Genomic DNA, 7,984 nt, shown 5'->3' with positions numbered 1-7,984 from the left:
TGTGTAGTTCATTTAAGATTCACCAAACACTATATGCTAGGCACAGCGCTAACTGTTAGAGAAATGAAGCAGAGGAAACCCAGGCCCTCCTTGAGGTGGAGTTCCCAAACCAGTGGCGGAGACAGACTTGTAAACAGATGCAGTAATAAAATGTGCTCAGGGTTGTCATCTAAGTCCATATTGGGTATGATGAGAGTACAAAAGAGGGAGTTACCAACTCATCCTGCCTTGCTGAGGAAAGTTCCATGAGCAGATACGATCTGAGCCCATCTTTGAAAGACAAGTATGTATGGGATCCTGAGGAAGAATGTGAAAAGGGTATTTCAGGAAAAGGGAAGAACCTGTACAAAGGCACAGAGGGCATGTTTGAGGAGCAGCAGGGCTGTGGTGGTAGAAAATGAAGCTTTGTGGGAAGGTGAGGCTTGGGAAGGGCCTTGTAAAGCATGTTAATAACTTTACCCGGACAGCCGAGCTGTTGCAGGACATTGAGTTCCACGGAAATAGCACTAGGGCACTTGAGAGCCAGACAGGCACTGGGTGACTCTGAGCCTCACGGAGGAAACATAATTAAACATGGGCAAAGGAGATCCTAAGAAGGATCCTGAGAGGCAGAAAACGTCGTGTGCATTCTTTCTGCAAACTTGCTGGCAGGGGCACAAGATGAAGCATGAAGATGCTTCAGCCAACTTCTCAAAGTTTTCTAAGTAGTGCTCAGAGTGGTGGAAGACATGTCTTCTAAAGAGAAAGGAAAATTTGAAGACATGGCCAAGAGTGACAAAGCTCATTATGAAAGAGATATGAAAACCTGCATCCATACCTCCTAAAGGGGAAATAATAGGGAAGTTCAAGGATCCTGATGTATCCAAGAGGCCTCCTTTGGCCTTCACCTTGTTTTGTTCTGAGTATCGTCCAAGAATCAAAGGAGAACATCTGGGCCTGTCCATTGGTGATGTTTCGAAGGACCTGGGAGAGACATGGGATGACACTGCTGCAGATGACAGGTAGCCTCACTAGAAGAAGGCCCTAAGCTGAAGGAAAAATAGGAAAAGGATATTGCTGCATACCAAGCTACAGGGAAGCTGATGCAGCAGAAACGGGAGTTGTCCAAGGTTGAAAAAAGCAAGAAAAAGAAGAAAGGCAAGGAAGATGATGGTGGAAAAGTTAGTTCTAGGGCAGCTTTTATTTCTTGTCCATAAAGCATTTAACCCCCCTGTACCCAGCTCGCTCCTTTTAATGAAAAAAATTGTAAGGCCGTGTAAGATTTGTTTTTAAACTGTATGGTGTTTTGTTTTTTTAATAGAGCTTACACACTACCGAATGTGTCTTTAGCTACCCTTATCCCTGTGGTATTTTCAATAGCTACTAATCTTGGCAGGAGCAGTATGGGCATGGAAATTTAAAACAAGTTCCTGTTGGTGTACAGCCCAAATCAGATATATATGGGGATGATAGTTTTTTCATCTTCAGTTGTTTCTGATGCAGCTTATATGAAATAATTGTTTTTCTTCTCACTCTGTAGTTGCAAAAAAAAAAAAAGTTGCAGCTTTTTTGTTCACATTTTTTTAAAGATTTTATTTATTTGAAAGAGAGAGAGAGAGAAAAAGTGTGGCTCATGATCGGGGGGCTGGGGGCAGAGGGAGAAGGAGAAACAGACTCCCCACTGAGCAGGAAGCCTGGGTGCAGGGCTCAATCCCAGGACCCCAGGATCAATGACCTGAGCCAAAGGCAGAGACACTTAACCAACTGAGCCACCCAGGCATCCCTGTTTTCTTGATATTCTGAATGCTTCTAAGTAAGTACAATTTTTTAAAACGTATTGTCCTTTTCATAGGTCTGAAATTTTTCTTCTTGGGGGGAAGCTATAGTCTTTTGCTTTTGCCCATTTTGGATCACATGAATTATTTACAGTATTTATCTTTTCATATAGTTAGCTGATAAGAAGCTTTTGTCTACACACCTGCATATAACGAGGGTAATAAAAGTTGAAATCAGACAGAAACAAAAACCAAAAAAACCACCTCTATCTAAGGGCAATGGGAAGCCATAAAGTGTTTTTAGGAGGGAACAGGGCTTGACTGATCAGACTTGTATTTTAGAAGATGACTAGTGCTGGTGGGTGAGAAGATTTTGAGGTGAAGAGTGGCAGCAGGGAGACCACTTCTGAAGGCAGGGAAATTATTAGAACAGTATTTAGAAGAAGTGGAGTAGGAAAGAGGCAGGGCAGAAGTTAAGGACGTTTCTGGGCAGAAATATGATAGACATTTGTCATTTTCACCCCTTGGGTCCACTCCCCTCTCTCACGTTCAGAAAAGCTTATAGTTTTAGGGGAAAGAATCATTCCCACTGAGTATTTTGGTGGGACTGTCAGTGAAGGGGCTCTGTCCATCCCCAGCCAAGACCAAGATGCTTTCTTCCCAGAATTCTAATCTTGAGCATAATGGCAGAAAGAAGGAAGGAATGTGAGTTTAATCATCCTCTTTGGGCCTCAGCTTCCTTATCTATACATACCATTTAAGATTCAGCAAACACTCCATGGTAGGTAACATTCTTATAGTACATTCTTCAGTCCTCATGCTCTGAAGGAGTTACTCACCTGCACCTACAGCTTGGCTCCCCAGAACTGCTTCAGCCTCCATCACTTCTAAGCCTGGATCTTCAGCCTTTCCTGCAAGTTGGTGAGTGGATCCGTCCTTCCAATACATCTCCTCTCTGCTTAAGCCAGCCAGAGGTTCATTTCAATCATGACAAGACTAAAGTTGGAAATACAGGAGCTGAAGATTTGGAACACATCGATGCATGGTGGGGGTTTTTTATTGGTAGTTGATGAGGCCACTAAGGGAGAATTCATAGAAAGAGAAAAGAAGGAGACCAAGAAGAGAGTCTGGAGGGTGTGGAAAAGAAGAAAGGACACCGGCAGCGCAACCCAAGAAGAGTCCGTTAGAGTTGGCCAAGACAAAGTGCAGTCCTGGCAGAAAAAGAACGTTTTCAAAGCAAAGGAGAGGTCAACAGTGTGAAATACTGGCACGAGTGTCAAGGAGGAGGATGTAAATGATTAGGGAAGGGGGGCAATTTGAGGTCACTGGGGACATTAGGGAGAGCAGATCAAGTGCAGAGGAGAGGCGTCTACCTGCTTCCCAGACTGTAGGAGGATCAGTTGAGCTGGCTGTAGTAAATGAGGAGGGGCCGCCAAATAAGAGGGGCAGGACCTCTGGTTTCTCTGGGCTTCTGGAAAGAGCAATAGTGCTAGCTTTCTATATCACTCTTTTGCACAGTGACTAAAGTTTGCCAGCAAGCCCCTACACACCACTGGAGCCCTCACCCACCCAGAGGGCCTGTCCTGGGGGGCTCGGTCTCAGACTCACTTAGCAGCCCAGGGGCCCCGCTGAGAGGCTGAAGACAGCCCTACCATCATCTACTCCTGCTGCTTTAGAGTCAAATATCCTCCTTGTAGAGCACCTGGCAATCACAGCCAGATGCGAAGGAAACAAAAGAGATAAGCACTGTCGACATTTTGCCAGATCACCTTCTTTTTTTCTTTGCTTTTAAAAAATATTTTTATAAAAATTATGAAACAAAATAGATCTAGAAAAGTCAGTCATCGGCTTTGCAGATGAGGGTTGTTTTGATGAACACCGTTTGTGTAACTTTAAGCATTGGTGCCCAATTTTTATGATTTTTCAGGATTTTCTTTTTTCTCCTTAATATTTAACCCATTACTTACACTCTTGACTACTTGTAAGAGCAAAGAGTTGGAACAGCAGAAATGTTACTAAATTAAATTATGGCCACTTACCATAGTGTACATATGGTGTGACTGAAATTTTGCAAACAATTAATTATGTCTGCAGGGACCCACAGCCGGGTGTGATTGGTGGTTGTCTCAGACAGGGTAAGATTATGGATGTTCTTCTTTATTTTCTTTGGCTTATGTTTTTCTTTGGTTTGCATGTAAATTTTTTCTATAATGAGTATGTATTCCTATTTTAATAAAAGAAATAGGAACAATAATGGTAACTAATAGTTAACTGTAAACAACATATGCCAGTCTGCCAAATGCTTGATGTAAGTTCCCTCACTGAAAGCAACAACACAACCTAAACATTATCATCCACTTTTTACTTATTTATTTATTTTAAAGATTTTATTTATTTATTTGATAGAGAGAGAGAGAGCAGGAACACAAGCAGGGGGAGTGGGAGAGGGAGAAGCAGGCTTCCCGTGGAGCAGGGAGCCCGATGCGGGGCTCGATCCCAGGACCCTGGGATGGTGACCTCAGCCGAAGGCAGACGCTTAACTGAGCCACACAGGTGCCCCACTATTATCCACTTTTTAAGATAACCTTTTTACTTTAGAATAGATTTACAGAAAAGCTGCAAAGATAGTACATAGAATTCCCACGTTGCTCACACTACTTTCCCCTATTGTTAACATCTTACATTAATATGGTGTCATCGTCACAACTAATGGATTAATAATGTACTAATATAATTAGTACATTATTTTTAACTAAGGTCCACACATAATTAATTCAGATTTCCTTAGTTTTAACCTAACATCCTTTTTCTGCGCCAGGATCCCATCCAGGATATCACATCACATGTAGTCATGTCTCCTTAGGCCACTCTTCGCTGAGACCCTTTCTCCAAGTTTCCTGGTTTTTGACGACCTTGACAGTTTTAACGAGTGCAGTCAGGTATTTTGTAGAATGCCCCTTGATTGGGGTTTGTCTGATGTTTCCCTCCCGACCAGACAGGACTTAATGGGTTTGGAGGAGGAAGGCCTCAGAGGTGGAGTGCCCTTCTCATTGCATCCTACCAAAGGTTTATATTATCGAGATGACTTTTCACTAATGATGCTGACCTCGACCACCTGGCTGAGCTAGTATTTGCTAGGTTTCTACTAGAAAGTGCCTCTCTTATCCCCTCCCCTGCAGTGGTTGGGAGGAAGTCTTTGTGCACAGCCCATGCGTTAGCAGTGAGGTTATGCTCGCCTCCTTGAGGGAAGAGCATCCACATACATTATTTGGAATTTTCCTCAATTTATTTATGTATTCAGTCATTTATATCAATATAACCTCATGGATACTTACTTTATACTTTGAGTTAAAATCTAATTCTATGTTATTTATTTTGTTACTCAAATTGTTCCATTTCTGGCCACTGGCTGCTCTTTCTCTGGCTGGCTTGTTTGTCCCTTTGACATACCATCATTATTATCCAACTCTTACAGATGAAAAAACTGAAGTCAAGAGAAGATGAATAACAGCCCCAGGGTTATACTGCCAGTCAGAAGGGGTCTCCTTCTAGCTTCCGGGCAGAAAGTATGACCACTATATCCCACTGCCTCCTCTAAAAAAAAGTATACACGCACGTGTGTACTGATATAGTTGACCCTTAACACGAATTTGAACTGTGCAGGTCCACTTATACGTGGATTTTTTTTTCTTTGATAAATACAGTACAATAGTCTAAATGTATTTTCTCTTCCTTACAATTTTCTTAGTAACATTTTCTTTAGCTTACTTTATTGTAAGACTACAGGATATTGTATATATAACAAGCAAAATATGTGGGGGTGCCTGGGAGGCTCAGTCAGTTAAGCGTCTGCCTTCGGCTCCGGTCATGACCCCAGGGTCCTGGGATCGAGCCCCACATCGGGGTCCCTGCTCAGCGGGAAGCCTGCTTCTCCCTCTCCCACTCCCCCTGCTTGTGTTCCCCCCTCCCTCTCTATCAAATAAATAAATAAAATCTTTTAAAAAAATATGTGTTAACTATTTATGTTATCAGTAAGGCTTCTGGCCAACAGTAGGTTATTAATAGTTAAGTTTTGTATTTGAGGCAAAAGTTATTGGTAGATTTTCGACTGTGCAGGGGTAGGCACCCCTAGCCCCCATGTAGTTCAAGGGTCCAAGGGTCACATGTGCTGTAGGAGGTTAGCCTGGGGAAGGAGATGCTGGAGCAGGCTCTGTATAGTTGGCCCAATGCAGGTTGATTAGCAGCATGGTTGTGAGGTGATGAACACTTACACCCACAGCTGATGTTTCGGAAGTATTCATATGTTTAGTTCCTTTTGAAGTGATTTTGCACATTTAGATATCATTAAACATTTCTGTCCATCTTTTCAAGGTGTTTTAAATCTACTTTTATTTATTTATTTTTAAAATGACTTTCAAAAACACTTTATTTATGGATTTGTTTATTTATTTATGAGTATGAGTAGGGGGAAGGGCAGAGGGAGAGAGGGAGAGGAGAGGGAGAGAGAATCTCAAGCAGACTCCGTGCTGAGGGCAGAACCTGACACAGGGCTCAGTCTGAGGTCTGACTCATGACCCTGAGGTCATGACCTAAGAGGAAACGAAGAGTCGGATGCTTAACCGACTAAGCCATCCAGGTGCCCCTAAATCTACTTTTAAACTTCTAATTTTTAAAAAAAGTTTTATTTATTTATTTGACAGAGAGAGACACAGCAAGAGAGGGAACACAAGCAGGGGGAGCAGGAGAGGGAGAAGCAAGCTTCCCGCTGAGCAGGGAGCCCGATGTGGGGCTCGATCCCAGGACCCTGGGATCATGACCTGAGCCAAAGGCAGACGCTTAACGACTGAGCCACCCAGGTGCCCCTCTAATTCTTTTGTAGCTATTTCTTCTCTATGTTGTGTATATTAACACAAATTTGGAATAACTGAAATGTCCAGTAATAAACATTAATTGGAACAAAATTAAATATCTAACAAAAATTGGTGGGAACAAACTAGATGTTCTCTCCCACACACATGCATGAATAGAAAACCATAGCCAAAGATTATAGATGAAGAGAAATTAGAAAAGTTTTGTAAGTGGGAAAAATTTTTTCCAAACTCCTCAATTCCTAAAAACTTCTGGACTTCTTTTTTTAAAAGATTTTTATTTATTTATTTGAGAGAGAGTGAGAGCGAGAGATATCACAGAGGGAGAGGGAGAAGCAGACTCCCCGCTGAGCAGGGAACCTGATGTGGGGCTCGATCCCAGGACCCTGGGATCATGACCTGAGCCAAAGGCAGACACTTAATCAACTGAGCCACCCAGGTGCCCCTAAAAACTTCTGGACTTCTACATGGCTGTGTAGGAGTTTCTGTCTCCTTTGTGTGACAGCTATAAAAGAAAGCAGGATCCTCAAAGGAAGGCTCCATGTGTTGCCCAGCACCATGTTGCCCGCCACTTCCCGTCCCCTCCTCCACGCTCCAATCATACCTGGCTGTTTGTGACCCCACAAGGGTTATCCTCCCGCCTCCTGCTGGCCACCTGGGGAACCCCTATGTCCACACACAGGAGACTACTCTGTGGGTTGGTGCTGCCTGACCTTTGAGTTTTCCAAAACCAGTCACGCCCTTCATCTCCCTTGACCCTCACAGCAACCCTGTGAAGGAGGCAAGAGCAGGAACCTGTGCCCAGAGGAGAAACTGAAGAAACTGAGGTAAAGACGTTAAGTGACCAAGTCAGAAGCAGAGTCAGCCAGAACTAGAACCCAAGTGTCCCCCTTCAAATCCAGTGTTCCTCCCTGACCCTTGCTGCAGCTGATCTCTGCTCTGGACACTCCTCCGTGGGAGATACTGACTCAAGACCTTGCCTGACTCTCATCATGCTTGGGTTGGTGCCTGGGCACCTCTTCAAAGGCAGTTGTCTCCTTACATCTGCCCACATGGGAGGAGGCAGAAGAGAGCAGAAGTGTCCCAAACATCTCCCCTCTGATGACAATGTCAAGACCAGGACCAAAGTAGGTAGGACAAAAACCAATGCCAGGGTCAACACCGTGGGGTCCATAGGTACAGCACCACAGAGCCTAGACCAGGGTTTCTTGACCTGGACACAGGCTGACCTTTAGGGCTGGACGATTCTTTGTTGTGGGGCTGTCCTGTGCATTGTAGGATGTTTAGCAGCATTCCTGGTCTCATCCCCACCCAAGGTAAAAATCAAAAACGTCTCCAAGTATTGCCAAATGTGCCTTGGGA

At 43.7% G+C, this 7,984-nt stretch overlaps 1 pseudogene; it reads left to right on the top strand.

The window, feature by feature from the left end:
- Positions 1 to 573: 573 nt before the first annotated feature.
- The window catches only part of LOC118025131, a 28,942-nt pseudogene continuing 21,531 nt past the window's right edge, over positions 574 to 7,984 (top strand).

This window comes from Mirounga leonina, unplaced genomic scaffold (assembly GCF_011800145.1).
Source record: "Mirounga leonina isolate KUSES-001 unplaced genomic scaffold, KU_Mleo_1.0 Mir_200, whole genome shotgun sequence".
Lineage (NCBI taxonomy): Eukaryota > Metazoa > Chordata > Mammalia > Carnivora > Phocidae > Mirounga > Mirounga leonina.
Note: the sequence above shows the minus strand (reverse complement) of the source record. Positions and strands in the feature narration are given on the sequence as shown.